Below are 21,146 nucleotides of genomic sequence, written 5' to 3'. Positions count from 1 at the left end.
TCCAGATATCACTGCTTTGTTGACTCTGATTCCTGCTTCGGCAGCTTGGTTTTCTGTGATTGACCTAAAGAATGCTTTCTGTAGCATTCCGATTGCTGAGGAGAATAGAGATATTTTTGGCTTCTCTTTAGGAGGACGAAGCTTCCGGTTTAAGAGAGCTCCCCAAGGTTATTGTGAAAGTCCCTCCATCTATAGTCAGGCGCTGAAAACTCAGCTTGATAGTCTTGTGTTGCCTTCTGGTGCTACTCTTATTCAGTACGTTGATGATCTGTTGGTTGCTGCTGATGATGAAGAGATCTGTAAAAAGGTACGTATTTTGTTTGTTATGACAGAGCATATACATGGTTGCCATCTGATTTTTCAGGCACGTGTTATGTGGCGTGTTTGCTTCCCCCTACATATACAGCTGCTTTCGATTACCATAAGACGAGATTTGGTAGAGGTGTTATTAATGCGGAAGACACTGCCGCACAAGAAGTTGGAGACTTCTTTAAGGGTTTCTTGCCCTTTTGGGGTCCTATGGCTAATAGCAGGACTATTCGACAGCTTACGAGAGTGGTCGAGGCCACTATCAATGACACTGCAGGTGCCCTTGGTAATATTATAGCTGAGCTTCAAGCGGATCGCCTTATGACATTACAGAACCGTTTTGCTTTAGATATTATACTAGCAGATAGAGGTGGGGTATGTAAATTGATCGGATCTAGTTGCTGCGTTTTAATACCAGATAATGCCCAAACAGTGTACCAAGCCATCTTGAGGTTACATAAGTCTGCAGAGTCTATACATGTAGACGAAGGGAACTGGTCGTTGATAGGATGGTTTTGGGAACTGCTGTCCAAATGTGGATGGAAGATTCTGATGTTTCTTGATATGGCTTTAGCGATCCTTTTCTCGTGTTGCTTATGCATCCAGTGTGGTCCCGCCATTTGTGGCCTTTGTGCTACGATCTGTGTGAGACCCATCTCGAGAGAAGCGAAAGAAAGTAAGATGATGTTACAGCAACACCTTGATGATCTGATGAGAATAGATATAGACCTGGATTCAGATTGACGTGAGTTTGGGTCATTGCCTACGTAATGGCAAAAGGAGGGGCTGAAATTCCGTGGTTTTCGGGACCGGACTCCATTTTGTTTTGCGTTGCTCAAGACACCATTTTGTGTTGCCCTCACGTAGGCCTAGGTACTAAACGAACGAACGAAGTTGCATGGGCCTTGCTGCTCATGTACATATTAACTTGGCCCTTTTCGACTTACGAGTGAACTGCAAGACGCTGACCCGGTCACCTGAAACTGACCTTTTGCGAAGCTAGTTTTGTTAGCTGATAATAATCTAGGAATCCAATCATTGTTCAGGATATCGTTAGTTTTAGTTTCTTGCACTTATCTTATCCTACTCTACATCTGAATTGCTCTTTCCTTTATGTCTTTTCATTACATGGGTAGTGCTTTCAATTAAGGATTGTCTGGCTTTTGGTAATCGAATTTGGGACAGTCCTAATATTTAACTTGTGGGTTGGTATGATGTAAAGTGAGCTTTTTGGAATGTAATAATGTATGTAAAATGTACTTGATTGGTCAGAATTTGCCGCAGTGGGTGTGCGTTTGTATTGGGTTGAAATTGTGCATAAAAGAAGATGTCTCGCTCTACTAAAATTGAGCAGGTTCCTGAGTTGTACACCGTGTTGTATTGCTTGGTTCACTGTTACTAGCTGCAGCTAATAAATTGATCTCTGACGCCAACCAGAAGTATTCCGTGTCTCTGTAGTCTAAGACAGGAGAAACTCGAAGACTTCGGGTGTGTCCCTGGCACCGCTGGGTTCTAAGAAAACCCGGTTCTTCAGTTGGCGCCCAACGTTGGGCGACATCAAGCGGTACCGGTCCAAGCCTGAGGATCGTGAGGAGCCACATGAGGAAATTCTGGAGGAAGGCCGCCACTTCTTCGACCCCTGTATGTCGACGTGGACCGAAAGTCTTTGCTGCGAGGCCTCCTGCTTTCCAACGGCTACGAAGGACTGCTGCCCTGACTGTCGCCCTGTCTTGGACCCTTTGATTGATCCTTTGTAGAGCGAGATGATAGACGGTCTTCTGGTGGCGTGACAGATACTTTGGTTAAGTATAAGTGGGTCGCTCCCACGACTTTGTTTGGTTCTTTGTTTGGTTTGATTCGAGCACTGCAGTAATCGAAGCCGAGGGGCTCGTATGTTTGCGAGAGTATCGATAGTTGATAACCCCTTGAAGTTTGAAGCTAGATTAGTGAGCTATAAGATGCCTGGTCTTAGCAAAATTAGGAAATGGTTTAGTTGTGGTTGCAACAGGGATTCCCGATTGGAGGACTCGTGTCCGATACCTCCGGTTGGAACTCCAACTTATGAGCTCTGTTCAAAACACGGAGTGGGTCCCATTACTTATAATGAAGTGTGTGTCCGTTATACTAGGAAAGATGGTGTCTTACGATGGCCCCAACATGGTAGCTTTGAATTAAATATTTTAGATAATTTGGAAGTTGCGCTATTTAAGAAGAAAGCCCGGCCGGCAATGTTCGACTCTTTCCAACTTTTTCGAAAGGAAGCCAAACAGCGAGAAATTAAGCAAGCAAAAAGAGATAGGAAAGATAAGAATATGTCAATACTACAAGCTGCTAGGCAGTTTAAAGCAGACGAGGAAGATCGAGTGAGTGAAGTTTCAGATAGACAGCGTTACATGGCCATAGATAAATGTTATCCGGCCTTGCCGTCTTCTCCACTGAAAGTGATTGAAGACCTTGAGAAAGATCCTTTGATGTCTCATTTACTGAGATTACCACCTCCTTATGTGCAGGGTGCTACTGCGCCTCCATTACCTCCGGTTGTTCCACCCATTGTTGTTCAACCTCCTGCTTTTGTTCAGCCACCTGGTGATCCACAGATGGTTTTACCTCCTACTGCGCAACCCACTCTAGGGTCGCAAGCTTTGCTTCCAGCTTTGCCTCAAACTCCTTTGCCTTCTGCTTCTGCATCTCAGACTTCTACTGTTCCTGTTCCTACTTTGTCTCAAGATTTTAACTGTCCTGTTTTTACGCCTACTTCTTCTCCTTCTGCTCGGAAACGAATGACGGAGACCGTTGTTAATTTGTTGTCTCCGTTATTTGGGCCATTGAGTATGACCCCTGTTTCGGAATGTAAGCAGAGTCGTAGTCAGTTTCCCAGTTCCGAGGAACGTGCAGTGTTGGATTTATTGGCCCGTAGATGGATTTTGAATGCTCCCAGGTATAGTTTGCCGTCAGTTATGGACGTTTTCTTTCAGTGGGAGCCGCCTAAGCAGAGGTATGTTTTCAATGTAATGTGTGCCTTTCTGAGGCAGGAATGGGAAGATAATGAGTTGGGTCCGATTCCGCAGGAAGTGCTCGATGTTCAGTCAGAGTTTGCTAAAGGGACGATAGTGGAATCTGATGTTACAGATGCCGTAGAGACGATACTTGCTTTCAGGTCTAGGTTACCGCCTCAGCCATTATATGAACCTGATCCTTCTGTTAGGAGAAAAGTGAAGCAGTATCCTATGAGAGAAGTTCCTCCTGTATGGAAGGAAGCAGTTCAGGCTGATGCCGCTCATAATATTGAAGCTGCACCTGCACATTTTCAGCGAATATGAGTACATGTTCCTTGGAAGCGAGCAGAGGTCTTAGCTATTAAGCAGACCTTACCTGACCCTCGTAAGAATCCTGCTGGTTATTACAAGGAGTTGTCCCAGACAGTTGAAGCGTGTATTATGAATTTAGCCGATATAGATATGTTGATGGGTAATGTAGTTCCGCAACCTTTGTGGGCGAAGATTCGCCATGAGAATCATGCAGCAGAGTTAGGAGATACTTGGGCGATTATTGTTGCTGCAGATGGTAGACAAGAGGGAGGTGCTAAACCTGAACCTTTAGTTGCAGAATTGCCTGGTAGAATTATTAATCTAATGAAAACGATGATGCCTGCTTTGCGAGTAAATTGGGACAAGTTGTCAGCGTGCAAGCAAAAGAAAGATGAGAGCGTGTCTGATTTCTTCGCTAGGTTTGAAGAGACGTTTATCGATCATACTGGTCAGGACATGAGTACGGAAGGTGGGCAAAGATTATTTGTGGACACATTTGTCTTTAATTTGCTTCCCGAGCTTTCTAAAAAGTTGAAGGACTCTGAGAGTTCATGGGCTGTTTCTTCGTCGGGCCAGATATTGGCTACTGCCCAATATTATGAGAATAGGGATAAAGATGAGAAGGATAAAGCGGAGAAGAAAACTAAAGATTTAAAGACGAAAGTTCTTTTACAGCAAGCTTATCCGCCTCGTCAGAACCAGATTCAGTACCAGCAACCTCCACAGTTTCAGAGATTGTTACAGAAGCCTGAGCCTTGTGCTCAGCGATTCTTTCCTGGCCCTAATCAGTGTGCTTACTGTAGAGAGGAAGGTAATTTCAAGAATAATTGCCCGGCTTTGTTACAACGTGCGAATGGTGTGTCTGGTCAGAGAGGTCGTGGTGGTTTTCAGCAAGCTCCTAGAGGTAGAGGACGTGGTGTGATTCCTCAGAATGAGCGTTCCTCTTCCCTTCAGAATTCTGCGAATTACTTTGACAGACAGAATGTTCCGACTGGTCAGTCTGCACAGTACTATGTTGATAATTATTATGTTGAGAGTGAGAGTGCTAGTTATAATGATAGTTAGGACAGCCATGGGCAAAGAGAGGGAGTAGTGTCAGTTCCAGTAGATCAGAGTGGACCTTATGTTGAAGTGACTACATCAGGTGTGGTACAACCTTTTCTTTTGGATACTGGTGCGACGAAGAGTTCTATCATGCACTCTAAACTTCCTGGCGCACCTTTGTCTGGCTTGACCAATGTTTCCGTAGGATTTTCAGGCGCCCCAGTTTGTAACCCGATTTCTTATCCTTTGCCTCTTTCTATTGGCCCTTGTAAATTGGAAACTCCTCTTATTCTAACGACTGGTTGTAATGAGAATCTGTTGGGATTGGACTTGCTGAAAAGATTGTATGCGACATTACAATGTTCTCCTTCGGGAGTACACCTTACTTTAGGTAAGAGAGTGATTTCTCCGATGTATTTGTCTAAAGATTGTCTGCCACTGGAATTGCGTTCGCTTACTGATACACTTTGGGCTACGGGTCCGAATGATGTTGGCCTTTTGCAAATTCCACCGTATGTTGTTACCCTCAAATCGAATGCTAGGCTACCTCGTATTCCACAGTATAAAATCTGGAGCGATGGCGAGAGAGCTCTTTTAGCGATTATCTATGATTTGGTTGAGAAGGGTGTAATTGAAGAAACGAGAGGTAATGTGTGCAACAGTCCTGTTTTGCCTGTTCTTAAGCGTACTGATGCTTCTAAGCCACCTGTGTATCGGTTTGTGATTGATCTTCGAAAGGTAAATAAGATTGTTGTGCCACAGTTTCCTGTTGTTCCAGATATCACTGCTTTGTTGACTCTGATTCCTGCTTCGGCAGCTTGGTTTTCTGTGATTGACCTAAAGAATGCTTTCTGTAGCATTCCGATTGCTGAGGAGAATAGAGATATTTTTGGCTTCTCTTTAGGAGGACGAAGCTTCCGGTTTAAGAGAGCTCCCCAAGGTTATTGTGAAAGTCCCTCCATCTATAGTCAGGCGCTGAAAACTCAGCTTGATAGTCTTGTGTTGCCTTCTGGTGCTACTCTTATTTAGTACATTGATGATCTGTTGGTTGCTGCTGATGATGAAGAGATCTGTAAAAAGGTACGTATTTTGTTTGTTATGACAGAGCATATACATGGTTGCCATCTGATTTTTCAGGCACGTGTTATGTGGCGTGTTTGCTTCCCCCTACATATACAGCTGCTTTCGATTACCATAAGACGAGATTTGGTAGAGGTGTTATTAATGCGGAAGACACTGCCGCACAAGAAGTTGGAGACTTCTTTAAGGGTTTCTTGCCCTTTTGGGGTCCTATGGCTAATAGCAGGACTATTCGACAGCTTACGAGAGTGGTCGAGGCCACTATCAATGACACTGCAGGTGCCCTTGGTAATATTATAGCTGAGCTTCAAGCGGATCGCCTTATGACATTACAGAACCGTTTTGCTTTAGATATTATACTAGCAGATAGAGGTGGGGTATGTAAATTGATCGGATCTAGTTGCTGCGTTTTAATACCAGATAATGCCCAAACAGTGTACCAAGCCATCTTGAGGTTACATAAGTCTGCAGAGTCTATACATGTAGACGAAGGGAACTGGTCGTTGATAGGATGGTTTTGGGAACTGCTGTCCAAATGTGGATGGAAGATTCTGATGTTTTTTGATATGGCTTTAGCGATCCTTTTCTCGTGTTGCTTATGCATCCAGTGTAGTCCCGCCATTTGTGGCCTTTGTGCTACGATCTGTGTGAGACCCATCTCGAGAGAAGCGAAAGAAAGTAAGATGATGTTACAGCAACACCTTGATGATCTGATGAGAATAGATATAGACCTGGATTCAGATTGACGTGAGTTTGGGTCATTGCCTACGTAATGGCAAAAGGAGGGTCTGAGGTTCCGTGGTTTTCGGGACCGGACTCCATTTTGTTTTGCGTTGCTCAAGACACCATTTTGTGTTGCCCTCACGTAGGCCTAGGTACTAAACGAACGAACGAAGTTGCATGGGCCTTGCTGCTCATGTACATATTAACTTGGCCCTTTTCGACTTACGAGTGAACTGCAAGACGCTGACCCGGTCACCTGAAACTGACCTTTTGCGAAGCTAGTTTTGTTAGCTGATAATAATCTAGGAATCCAATCATTGTTCAGGATATCGTTAGTTTTAGTTTCTTGCACTTATCTTATCCTACTCTACATCTGAATTGCTCTTTCCTTTATGTCTTTTCATTACATGGGTAGTGCTTTCAATTATGGATTGTCCGGCTTTTGGTAATCGAATTTGGGACAGTCCTAATATTTAACTTGTGGGTTGGTACGATGTAAAGTGAGCTTTTTGGAATGTAATAATGTATGTAAAATGTACTTGATTGGTCAGAATTTGCCGCAGTGGGTGTGCGTTTGTATTGGGTTGAAATTGTGCATAAAAGAAGATGTCTCGCTCTACTAAAATTGAGCAGGTTCCTGAGTTGTACACCGTGTTGTATTGCTTGGTTCACTGTTACTAGCTGCAGCTAATAAATTGATCTCTGACGCCAACCAGAAGTATTCCGTGTCTCTGTAGTCTAAGACAGGAGAAACTCGAAGACTTCGGGTGTGTCCCTGGCACCGCTGGGTTCTAAGAAAACCCGGTTCTTCAGTTGGCGCCCAACGTTGGGCGACATCAAGCGGTACTGGTCCAAGCCTGAGGATCGTGAGGAGCCACGTGAGGAAATTCTGGAGGAAGGCCGCCACTTCTTCGACCCCTGTATGTCGACGTGGACCGAAAGTCTTTGCTGCGAGGCCTCCTGCTTTCCAACGGCTACGAAGGACTGCTGCCCTGACTGTCGCCCTGTCTTGGACCCTTTGATTGATCCTTTGTAGAGCGAGATGATAGACGGTCTTCTGGTGGCGTGACAGATACTTTGGTTAAGTATAAGTGGGTCGCTCCCACGACTTTGTTTGGTTCTTTGTTTGGTTTGATTCGAGCACTGCAGTAATCGAAGCCGAGGGTCTCGTATGTTTGCGAGAGTATCGATAGTTGATAACCCCTTGAAGTTTGAAGCTAGATTAGTGAGCTATAAGATGCCTGGTCTTAGCAAAATTAGGAAATGGTTTAGTTGTGGTTGCAACAGGGATTCCCGATTGGAGGACTCGTGTCCGATACCTCCGGTTGAAACTCCAACTTATGAGCTCTATTCAAAACACGGAGTGGGTCCCATTACTTATAATGAAGTGTGTGTCCGTTATACTAGGAAAGATGGTGTCTTACGATGGCCCCAACATGGTAGCTTTGAATTAAATATTTTAGATAATTTGGAAGTTGCTCTATTTAAGAAGAAAGCCCGGCCGGCAATGTTCGACTCTTTCCAACTTTTTCGAAAGGAAGCCAAACAGCGAGAAATTAAGCAAGCAAAAAGAGATAGGAAAGATAAGAATATGTCAATACTACAAGCTGCTAGGCAGTTTAAAGCAGACGAGGAAGATCGAGTGAGTGAAGTTTCAGATAGACAGCGTTGCATGGCCATAGATAAATGTTATCCGGCCTTGCCGTCTTCTCCACTGAAAGTGATTGAAGACCTTGAGAAAGATCCTTTGATGTCTCATTTACTGAGATTACCACCTCCTTATGTGCAGGGTGCTACTGCGCCTCCATTACCTCCGGTTGTTCCACCCATTGTTGTTCAACCTCCTGCTTTTGTTCAGCCACCTGGTGATCCACAGATGTTTTTACCTCCTACTGCGCAACCCACTCTAGGGTCGCAAGCTTTGCCTCCAGCTTTGCCTCAAACTCCTTTGCCTTCTGCTTCTGCATCTCAGACTTCTACTGTTCCTGTTCCTACTTTCTCTCAAGATTTTAACTGTCCTGTTTTTACGCCTACTTCTTCTCCTTCTGCTCGGAAACGAATGACGGAGACCATTGTTAATTTGTTGTCTCCGTTATTTGGGCCATTGACTATGACCCCTGTTTCGGAACGTAAGCAGAGTCGTAGTCAGTTTCCCAGTTCCGAGGAACGGGCAGTGTTGGATTTATTGGCCCGTAGATGGATTTTGAATGCTCCCAGGTATAGTTTGCCGTCAGTTATGGACGTTTTCTTTCAGTGGGAGCCGCCTAAGCAGAGGTATGTTTTCAATGTAATGTGTGCCTTTCTGAGGCAGGAATGGGAAGATAATGAGTTGGGTCCGATTCCGCAGGAAGTGCTCGATGTTCAGTCAGAGTTTGCTTAAGGGACGATAGTGGAATTTGATGTTACAGATGCCGTAGAGACGATACTTGCTTTCAGGTCTAGGTTACCGCCTCAGCCATTATATGAACCTGATCCTTCTGTTAGGAGAAAAGTGAAGCAGTATCCTATGAGAGAAGTTCCTCCTGTATAGAAGGAAGCAGTTCAGGCTGATGCCGCTCATAATATTGAAGCTGCACCGGCACATTTTCAGCGAATATGAGTACATGTTCCTTGGAAGCTAGCAGAGGTCTTAGCTATTAAGCAGACCTTACCTGACCCTCGTAAGAATCCTGCTGGTTATTACAAGGAGTTGTCCCAGACAGTTGAAGCGTGTATTATGAATTTAGCCGATATAGATATGTTGATGGGTAATGTAGTTCCGCAACCTTTGTGGGAAAAGATTCGCCATGAGAATCATGCAGCAGAGTTAGGAGATACTTGGGCGATTATTGTTGCTGCAGATGGTAGACAAGAGGGAGGTGCTAAACCTGAACCTTCAGTTGCAGAATTGCCTGGTAGAATTATTAATCTCATGAAAACGATGATGCCTGCTTTGCGAGTAAATTGGGACAAGTTGTCAGCGTGCAAGCAAAAGAAAGATGAGAGCGTGTCTGATTTCTTCGCTAGGTTTGAAGAGACGTTTATCGATCATACTGGTCAGGACATGAGTACGGAAGGTGGGCAAAGATTATTTGTGGACAAATTTGTCTTTAATTTGCTTCCCGAGCTTTCTAAAAAGTTGAAGGACTCTGAGTGTTCATGGGCTGTTTCTTCGTCGGGCCAGATATTGGCTACTGCCCAATATTATGAGAATAGGGATAAAGATCAGAAGGATAAAGCGGAGAAGAAAACTAAAGATTTAAAGACGAAAGTTCTTTTACAGCAAGCTTATCCGCCTCGTCAGAATCAGACTCAGTACCAGCAACCTCCACAGTTTCAGAGATTGTTACAGAAGCCTGAGCCTTATGCTCAGCGATTCTTTCCTGGCCCTAATCGGTGTGCTTACTGTAGAGAGGAAGGTAATTTCAAGAATAATTGCCCGGCTTTGTTACAACGTGCGAATGGTGTGTCTGGTCAGAGAGGTCGTGGTGGTTTTCAGCAAGCTCCTAGAGGTAGAGGACGTGGTGTGATTCCTCAGAATGAGCGTTCCTCTTCCCTTCAGAATTCTGCGAATTACTTTGACAGACAGAATGTTCCGACTGGTCAGTCTGCACAGTACTATGTTGATAATTATTATGTTGAGAGTGAGAGTGCTAGTTATAATGATAGTTAGGACAGCCATGGGCAAAGAGAGGGAGTAGTGTCAGTTCCAGTAGATCAGAGTGGACCTTATGTTGAAGTGACTACATCAGGTGTGGTACAACCTTTTCTTTTGGACACTGGTGCGACGAAGAGTTCTATCATGCACTCTAAACTTCCTGGGGCACCTTTGTCTGGCTTGACCAATGTTTCTGTAGGATTTTCAGGCGCCCCAGTTTGTAACCCGATTTCTTATCCTTTGCCTCTATCTATTGGCCCTTGTAAATTGGAAACTCCTCTTATTCTAACAACTGGTTGTAATGAGAATCTGTTGGGATTGGACTTTCTGAAAAGATTGTATGCGACATTACAATGTTCTCCTTCGGGAGTACACCTTACTTTAGGTAAGAGAGTGATTTCTCCGATGTATTTGTCTAAAGATTGTCTGCCACTGGAATTGCGTTCGCTTCCTGATACACTTTGGGCTACGGGTCCGAATGATGTTGGCCTTTTGCAAATTCCACCGTATGTTGTTACCCTCAAATCGAATGCTAGGCTACCTCGTATTCCACAGTATAAAATCTGGAGCGATGGCGAGAGAGCTTTTTTAGCGATTATCTATGATTTGGTTGAGAAGGGTGTAATTGAAGAAATGAGAGGTAATGTGTGCAACAGTCCTGTTTTGCCTGTTCTTAAGCATACTGATGCTTCTAAGCCACCTGTGTATCGGTTTGTGATCGATCTTCGAGAGGTAAATAAGATTGTTGTGCCACAGTTTCCTGTTGTTCCAGATATCACTGCTTTGTTGACTCTGATTCCTGCTTCGGCAGCTTGGTTTTCTGTGATTGACCTAAAGAATGCTTTCTGTAGCATTCCGATTGCTGAGGAGAGTAGAGATATTTTTGGCTTCTCTTTAGGAGGACGAAGCTTCCGGTTTAAGAGAGCTCCCCAAGGTTATTGTGAAAGTCCCTCCATCTATAGTCAGGCGCTGAAAACTCAGCTTGATAGTCTTGTGTTGCCTTCTGGTGCTACTCTTATTCAGTACGTTGATGATCTGTTGGTTGCTGCTGATGATGAAGAGATCTGTAAAAAGGTACGTATTTTGTTTGTTATGACAGAGCATATACATGGTTGCCATCTGATTTTTCAGGCACGTGTTATGTGGCGTGTTTGCTTCCCCCTACATATACAGCTGCTTTCGATTACCATAAGACGAGATTTGGTAGAGGTGTTATTAATGCGGAAGACACTGCCGCACAAGAAGTTGGAGACTTCTTTAAGGGTTTCTTGCCCTTTTGGGGTCCTATGGCTAATAGCAGGACTATTCGACAGCTTACGAGAGTGGTCGAGGCCACTATCAATGACACTGCAGGTGCCCTTGGTAATATTATAGCTGAGCTTCAAGCGGATCGCCTTATGACATTACAGAACCGTTTTGCTTTAGATATTATACTAGCAGATAGAGGTGGGGTATGCAAATTGATCGGATCTAGTTGCTGCGTTTTCATACCAGATAATGCCCAAACAGTGTACCAAGCCATCTTGAGGTTACATAAGTCTGCAGAGTCTATACATGTAGACGAAGGGAACTGGTCGTTGATAGGATGGTTTTGGGAACTGCTGTCCAAATGGGGATGGAAGATTCTGATGTTTCTTGGTATGGCTTTAGCAATCCTTTTCTCGTGTTGCTTATGCATCCAGTGTGGTCCCGCCATTTGTGGCCTTTGTGCTACGATCTGTGTGAGACCCATCTCGAGAGAAGCGAAAGAAAGTAAGATGATGTTACAGCAACACCTTGATGATCTGATGAGAATAGATATAGACCTGGATTCAGATTGACGTGAGTTTGGGTCATTGCCTACGTAATGGCAAAAGGAGGGCCTGAGGTTCCGTGGTTTTCGGGACCGGACTCCATTTTGTTTTGCGTTGCTCAAGACACCATTTTGTGTTGCCCTCACGTAGGCCTAGGTACTAAACGAACGAGCGAAGTTGCATGGGCCTTGCTGCTCATGTACATATTAACTTGGCCCTTTTCGACTTACGAGTGAACTGCAAGACGCTGACCCGGTCACCTGAAACTGACCTTTTGCGAAGCTAGTTTCGTTAGCTGATAATAATCTAGTAATCCAATCATTGTTCAGGATATCGTTAGTTTTAATTTCTTGCACATATCTTATCCTACTCTACATCTGATTTGCTCTTTCCTTTATGTCTTTTCATTACATGGGTAGTGCTTTCAATTATGGATTGTCCGGCTTTTGGTAATCGAATTTGGGACAGTCCTAATAATTAACTTGTGGGTTGGTACGATGTAAAGTGAGCTTTTTGGAATGTAATAATGTATGTAAAATGTACTTGATTGGTCAGAATTTGCCGCAGTGGGTGTGCATTTGTAATGGGTTGAAATTGTGCATAAAAGAAGATGTCTTGCTCTACTAAAATTGAGCAGGTTCCTGAGTTGTACACCGTGTTGTATTGCTTGGTTCACTGTTACTAGCTGCAGCTAATAAATTGATCTCTGACGCCAACCAGAAGTATTCCATGTCTCTGTAGTCTAAGACAGGAGAAACTCGAAGACTTCGGTGTGTCCCTGGCACCGCTGGGTTCTAAGAAAACCCGGTTCTTCAGGGGGAAGCACACGGACAAAAATGAGAGCAACTTGTAGTCCTTTCAGTCATGCTTCACCGTAGCTGTACAACATAACCTGGCTAAAACACATTAACGGAGCCAATAACTATTTTGCGCTGATTCACTGCCCATCTAACAAGAAGACATTTCAATAGTCTTCAAAATTCCCTGCTTTTCCACTGTTTAGTAAAGTGTAGTAGGGAGCTCTGTTTCATCACCAATTGTGATAAACAGCATGGAGCGTCTTGGAGCTCTAATACTACATGAAAAGATCGAGAATTTCAGCATGAGTGTGCGCAAAGAAGCGCACATTGCCACTCGATTAATTCCTGACATCACTTGACAAGCATACATATTCAGCACTGGGCTCCTTCAATAAGGTTACCAGGTTACCTGGCTAGCAAGAACCACAAGCTTTAATACTGGGTTTTCGTTACACAACTTCATGGATTCTCCGAGTATGGCTCACTTCAGTGAAGGGTAACTGAACTAACCCACCTGAAAATAGCAATTTAATTTTTCTTGTTTTAAAAAAAAAATGAATAATGAAAGCGGAGTTAAGAAAGGCAAATCAAGAAAAGATACCAAGCGATACAGTATACCACCTCGAGGTAAGAAGAAAAGAAGCCATGTACACGAAATTACAAAACAAGCGACACAGAGTGCGGCAGGGGGAAGGACTCGGAGGGTGTGGGGGTGGATTTCTGAGGGCCTGGGTGGGGGAAAGGAAGAAAGAGAACGAGGAAACTGGGGGGGGGAGGTACGGGGGGACAAACAGATGTGAGAGCACAACCTGAAACTGGGCAAGAGCGAAAGAAGAACACTGGCAAATATGCAATGGGGATAGGCAAACAAGGACACCATTGAGGAGGGTGGTAGGCAGCGTGGAAGAGGGGGAGAATTACACGAGGGAGACTAATGGAAAACAAATGTTTCTAGTATGCTTAACAAAAAGCAAAAATGCGAGACACGGCCTGGCGGCCGTGAAATTGAAAGTACCGCCGGCCGTGGGCGGTGAATAATTAGGGGAGGAGAATCCCTTTGAAGCACGCACGGCCTCACGGCCGTGAAAGAAGTGTGAACAAGCAAAAAATGGCTCACTTCAGTGAAGGGTAACTGAACTGACCCACCTGAAAATAGCGATTTAATTTTTCTTGTTTTAAAAAAAAAAAAGAATAGTTATAGCGGAGTTAAGAAAGGCAAATCAAGAAAAGATACCAAGCGATACAGTATGCCACCTCGAGGTAAGAAAAAAAGAAGCCATGTACACAAAATTACAAAACAAGCGACACAGAGTGCGGCAGGGGGAAGGACTCGGAGGGTGTGGGGGTGGATTTCTGAGGGCCTGGGTGGGGGAAAGGAACAAAGAGAATGAGGAACCTGGGGGGGGGTGCGGGGGGACAAACAGATGTGAGAGCACAACCTGGAACTGGGCAAGAGCGAAAGAAGAACACTGGCAAATAGGCAATGGGGATAGGCATACAAGGACATCATTGAGGAGGGTGGTAGGCAGCGTGGAAGAGGGGGAGAATTACACGAGGGAGACTAATGGAAAACATCAGGGTTGCAAGGGGCAGCGGGGGAAGCACACGGACAAAAATGAGAGCAACTTGTAGTCCTTTCAGTCATGCTTCACCGTAGCTGTACAACATAACCTGGCTAAAACACATTAACGGAGCCAATAACTTTTTTGCGCTGATTTACTGCCCATTTAACAAGAAGACATTTCAACAGTCTTCAAAATTCCCTGCTTTTCTACTGTTTAGTAAAGTGTAGTAGGGAGCTCTGTTTCATCACCAAGTGTGATAAACAGCATGGAGCGTCTTGGAGCTCTAATACTACATGAAACTATCGAGAATTTCAGCATGAGTGTGCGCAGAGAAGCGCACATTGCCACTCGATTAATTCCTGACATCACTTGACAAGCATACATATTCAGCACTGGGCTCCTTCAATAAGGTTACCAGATTACCTGGCTAGCAAGAACCACAAGCTTTAATACTGGGTTTTTGTTAAACAACTTAATGGATTCTCTGAGTATGGCTCACTTCAGTGAAGGGTAGCTGAACTGACCCACCTGAAAATAGCGATTTAATTGTTCTTGTTTTTTAAAAAAATGAATAATTATAGCGGAGTTAAGAAAGGCAAAACAAGAAAAGATACCAAGCGATACAGTATGCCACCTCGAGGTAAGAAGAAAAGAAGCCATGTACACGAAATTACAAAACAAGCTACACAGAGTGCGGCAGGGGGAAGGACTCGGAGGGTGTGGGGGTGGATTTCTGAGGGCCTGGGTGGGGGAAAGGAAGAAAGAGAACGAGGAAACTGGGGGGGGAGGTGTGGGGGGACAAACAGATGGCTGCCATTGGGAGGGAGGCTGATGATGTGATGACGGGCAGAAATGAGAAGCGGCCGTGAAGCAAGGGGCGGGGCAGCGGAACCCTTTGATGTAGCTCACGGCCTGGTGGCCGTGAAAGTGCAAGCAATTAGGGGGGAGGAGAAGTGAGGCCAGCGCGCACTGCGCACGCTGGGGAAGCCTGTGGGAGGTAGGCTGATGGCTTTGATGTGGGGAAATGCGCGTGCTTGTGTTCACATGATTTTACGTGCACTGTTTGAAATCCGCCCGATGGTTTGAGAACTTTTTTGCCCACTAAAATTCTCCCCTATCCATTCCTGTGGAATGGGATAGGCTCGACCTAAAAAAAGTGAGTTGACTCCGTACACCTACTTCCACTCACGACTTTTGCCCATGGCAGAAGTCAATTATTAATTCACTGTACACTAAAAATGAGTAATGCCTGCTGCCCAAGCTCATCTTATATCTTTGGGGCCTGGTATAGTTTAGATTGTCACACTTGTAGGAGTGTGATGGTTAGTAGTTGTGTTGTTACTATCATTGGCAGCATGGCAGGGGCAATGTGTAGAGCAAGCTGCAGTGGCCTCCTGACGAGAGCCCTGTCTTTTTTTCTACAAATTAAGCACTGTTCAAAAGAGAAACACACCCTCTCAAACCACACATCCCACACAGTGTAGCTTGTTGTGTGTGTGGGCAAGCGCTTCAGTGCCCCACATAGAGGAATACAGTACACCACTGACAGGTCTCTGGGAGTCAGGGAATAGGAAGCAGACAGTGCTGCGGGTTACACTTGGTGTACTGGCAGATGTATTCGTGAGTCGCAATACCGGAACAGCAGAGGGGGGGTTGTACGATTGGCTGCGATGTATTGGTAGGCCTATGGGCTGTTGACAGTACTGGACCCAGAAGTGGCGCAACAGGTGGCTATTTAGCATAATAGAGGTCCAGCTGTCTGCTACCCTTATGTGGTGATGGTCAGTGCCATCTTATCGCATGGGCAACGCTGGGCAGTTGCCAGGGGGCCCCACGAGCATAGGTGCCCCATGCAGATCAAATATAACACTCATTTTCCGTTAAACATTTATATTCCTGTGAGTGGAGGCTGGGCCCAGTGCACTGTTTTGCCCGGATGCCAATAATGCTGTTAAAACCGCCCTTGTGGTGGTGTCTTTTACTACCGTGCCGCCTCTACACCTAATCCCTCTAAAAGTAAAGATAAATGTGATTTGGCAAAGTAGTTTAACAAATCACAGCATCATGTCTGCCCCTTTAGGCATCAGGCAAGAGCTTTCGATAAAGAAAGGCTCTTTGTCCCTCGATTCCCATTTTTAGAGGACTGGGTGGAACATTCGGTGTAATATTGTATTTTGCATATGTATAGCGCCAAGTTGCTACCAGTGGTATTGACAGAGAGCGCCTCTATAGTTCATCCACACACCAGAAACTGTGCCGGCCTATGAGCGGCATGGGGGCATAGAACCTGCCCCCTCCCGGGCAGAGCCACGCTCTTCACCCACCCTCAAGTGCCCACGATTTATTCCGTACTCCCTGAAGGAGGCTGCGCGGATCACTGCTCACTGTCTGTCTGTGGGAAAGTGCTTCGACGAAGCGGTCGGCACCTTGGCGCTTTGATGCGTCTGTTCTTGCCTCCGCACCTGAGCAAACCACGCATTTCCAAGCCCCGACCCAAGTCATCAACCACAAATATTCAGACAGCCCAGGCTGCACGTACGTCCGGGATGAGGCCCGGCTTTGTTTTACCTCTTTTTAACCCGAGTTTCACATCACCGCCAGACACTTCCGGTCCCAGAGCAGGCCTGCGCCCTTTCACACTCCAGAGAAAAGGGCAGAATTCGGCTGTGACTAACACGGCTACTGCGAGGCTTGTTGACGTCTGTGCAAGGACTCAAAATCCCACAGTAAAAGTTGTTTTTCTTGCTGATAACCATTGCTGATGTAAAGCGCTCTGATACCCTCGGGTGGGGCTAGCGCTATATAAAACCTTCAAAATAAAATAGATAAAGACGGGTGATGGCTTTGCAATGGCGTGCTCATCGTTTATTTAATTATTAATATTTTATTTATAACGCCCCTGATTCTCAAAGCCTTCTAGAGGCCAAATGCGCCTAATAGACATGCCACGCACACCACAGTAGGCTGGGGGCTGGGAGTGGGAACCCCCCCCCCACCCCACGTTGAGCTGCTTGGGTACCAGACTAGAAGCCATGATTGCAATAGCGAAGATTCCACATTGGGCTGCAGCAAAGCAATCTGGAGGGAATGACTCTGGCCAAATCCTAGCTGGGTCTAAGAAGGGACCCTGAATGCAATAGCTCCTCCTGTGGGTAGCTCCTTCCCATGCCTGGCTGATGTGACACCTCACACTCCCTGTATCCATGAACACTACTGTCACAGCCCTGTCCACACTACTCTTCCTGGGAACTGATCCAATGCACTGCCTACACTTGTTGTGAAAAAGAAACTCCGTATTTCACCTGGGCTGCCCCTAAGAAATCTTATCTCATAATCAGAGCCACTGGAATTATGCGGCAGGGTTCACAAAATGATCAGGATACCCTCGAGGGTAAATGTGCGCACTACATATGCACATAGCGTCAAGCAAGAAAAGGCAAATTATGTGGCTTAATGCAGCACATTTTGTGATACAATCAATTCAATATTTTGCCATTTTTACACATTAACAAAGACTGGGCAAATATTTCACCTCATTAGTACCAAATGAACTCCGAAATATAGCAATAACCAACTGATAGGTGACCAGGCAACCTTTGTGAAGGGCCGTCCACTGTAGGGCATCATGGGTTACTGCGTTTTCAGCAACTTTTGATCCGTTTACTCTAGCAACAACATTTTGTTAAAAAAAAAAAAACACAGCAGACTACGTTGCGGGTGATGTACTATGTGACAAATGCAGCAAATGTAGAATTATGCGGAAAACGCCACAGCTGCAGAATCGCTCGTAACCACCACCCTTGTACCAGAACCAGCATCCTAGCCCACTAACCTGTCCCTCACGTACATTGGGTAGCACCCTCAGATACAGAGGATCACCACAGCAAACTGAATAACATTTTAATATTATTGACATCACCTTGGCATTTTTAAGCAGCGTTGTTAAATTAATATAATCACAAGTACATTTTAGATAGCAACTTGCAATTTTTAAAAAGAGCCCGGATGGTTGTGGCTATACTATAGCCTTATAGCCCGCCGTAGACGGCTATACCGGCTATTAAAGGCCCTCCCCAGCGTTAAAGGCCCCGAGCCGAAGGCGAGGGCCTTTAACAAGGGAGAGGGACTTTAATAGCGGTATATCCCATCTACGAAAGGCTATAAGGCTATTACAACATTCTGTCACTAGAGGACAGAATGTTCTAACAAAAAAACAAAGCCTTTTGGGAGTGTGAGGGGATTGGAATCCCCTCAGGTTCCCTGAAGCCTTTGTTCACAGCCAGAGCTGTGAACAAAGAAACATTGGAATGTTGGTGCTCCAGGCTTATACCAGCCATTATAAGCCCAGAGCACTCCATTGTTTTCAGTGGAGCTCCCAACATTCCAATGTTCTAATATGGAATACTTTTTAGCGCACTGATGTTAATAGTAGTGCCCTGGAATATTTTTAAGCTAAATCAAGATGTATAGCAGCAGTATCATGGCATATAAGGCAACATACTGGCACCTGGAGCCAGCTTATTTTAGGATATTTTAATTTATGGTATACAAATACTGATAAGATGTTCAGTTGCACTGGAACCATGATGTGCCTTAAAGGTACAATTAAGCCCTGGCAATGGTGGCTAAATAGGGCAGACTTGCCCCATTTCTCGAAGGCATAGCAAAAACTCCCCTTTGATCATTTAGTGGTCCAGGATGTCCAGCTGTAGGGACATCTTGAAGCAGGAGATTGCCCCTGCCTGCTGCCCTCCTGCAGTCACCGGGGGACGGATGCACAGAGTAACTGTAGGGGATTATCTACTGGGGGATAGGATTGTCGTAGGGAATTGTCTAGTGTGGGTGGCGGGCACCAGTAAGCGTGATGACGTTATCAGGTGGTGGGGACATATTCGGATGGGCCCCCCTGCAGGCTGCAAAGCCTTTTGAAGGAGGAGGCAGGTGGGGCAGGCAGGGGTTTGGGACTTAAACAAGGGGAAGGAAGGGAGCTCAGAGCAAAGCAGGGGAATGGCTGCAAAACAGTACCAATCTACACCTTGCCTCGTCTTTTAGAACTGTCGTCAGCCAGGACCTTTGGTTTTCAATTATATATACCATAAATACTTCCTTGCAGGAGATTTCAGTAAGCCCTCATCATCCTCTAGTCTGCTGTAGTGTCACTCACATTTTGCTTCTGTCCTCCACAGCATACATTATGGGGCACAGGGTCAGCTCTCTGTACGTGACAGCGTTCGGCTCTTGCACAATGAGCACATCCGCACAATAAGTAATCCCCTTCAGTGCCAGGAACCACAAGTGCAATGCATTCTATGTGTTTTGGCTTCTACTCAATGCCTGCCTTCATAAAATGTGTGGTTTCATAGAAGAAGAAAAAAACCGCAAACAAAATAAGCATTGGTAAAGGCAAACAGTCAGGAGTCAACAAGGGCAGACCTATTGTTCTAAATGTGCGAGCTTATCAAAGTGTGAAGCTTTCAAAATGAAAATAAATTAGGCAGCTAATCATGTGCCTTTGCTTCTCTGGGCTCTGAGGAAAGTGTTATTTTTTCCTTAAACCTGATTTATAAAACTGTTTTCCACCGAGGCACAATGTATCACATGTGTACCATTTCCCATGCGGCACAATTATTTTTCAGTTGCGCACCCAGTTTTTGTACCAAGCATAGACAATTGTCTAAGGAGCATGCAAATATGCAGAAAAAACACGTTACTACATACTGTGGCAGTCCCCAAAGTATTGCAATATTTATTTAGTAAGATTTCTTCAGAAATGTCTCTAGAGTGCATGGCTTTATAGTTGGATTGATGCTCTCTGATCTGCTTGCAACCCTTAAGATTTCAGTGAATGACTTAAGTGCTTTCTACCGCCCTCTGCATACTTGGAACTGACACGTTTCATGGAGCAGAGGACCTGGGAGAACCAGGGGCGTAGGTATGTTCTTGAGATGGGGGGTGTTTGAATCTCAAGTTTCCCATCTAAAAAAAGCAGTGTAGGATGAAGGAGGGAGGTGACTATGGTTTGTAATGGACTGTCTCCATAAAGAACAGGGTCAATACTGATTTGCATTAGGTGGGTCTGTTTCTAGAGTGGCACAATGGGCAAAAAACAATGGGTTGGAATGCAACCCCAAATGTTTGCCACTGGTTAGACTATTTGCAAGCATTCATCTCATCATCTTTTGAGTGTCTGATTGCCAGTAGTATGCCTGGAAACTTAAGACTGGCACAGCTTTCCAAGCTACTATGGCCACCTATTTAAGGAGTGCTTTTTTAGATATAGATTTACAGATATAAATTTACTGCTTTTTTAATAAACCAATCATGCTATATATTTAAGATCACGATCCAAAAAATGAACACATTAAAAACATCTTAGTGAAATTAGAACCACAATAATGAGTGACACATACATATCAGACTCGACCCCCAGACCCAACTACCAAACCAAGAATGTATTTGAGTGGTCTTACCCCAAGCACCCCCTCTAAACGGTTCATCTGCCTGTTCCACCTGGGTCTGGTAGATCTCCTCGGAACTCATGACTACAGTCAGGTACAACAAAATGGCATAGAGTCCCTACCCTAGGACCACTTATTTTATATTTGCATGCTCCATTCCTCGTCTCAACTACAAAAAGTCCAGAAGCAAGAGTTGTCAAATAGGTGCATGTGGGCAGGGCTTCATGTTTTCAGTCCTTGTCTTTTACAGTCATTTTAACAAGTGACTGACAGCACCATCTACTAAGCCAGAGTCGCAACTAGAGGAAGACGTGCTGGCAAAACAATAGGGTGGGCCAAGCCAGAGCTAAGCCATGGGTCTAGCGTGGCCCTAAGAGTCCATGCATGAGCCGAGCCATGAAAACGTTTGGCATGTGTACCATGCAACAT

The sequence above is a fragment of the Lissotriton helveticus genome, chromosome 9 (assembly GCF_964261635.1).
Source record: "Lissotriton helveticus chromosome 9, aLisHel1.1, whole genome shotgun sequence".
In the NCBI taxonomy this organism is placed as follows: Eukaryota; Metazoa; Chordata; class Amphibia; order Caudata; family Salamandridae; genus Lissotriton; species Lissotriton helveticus.
The sequence above is the reverse complement of the archived record's forward strand: the minus strand, read 5'-3'. Positions refer to the sequence as shown.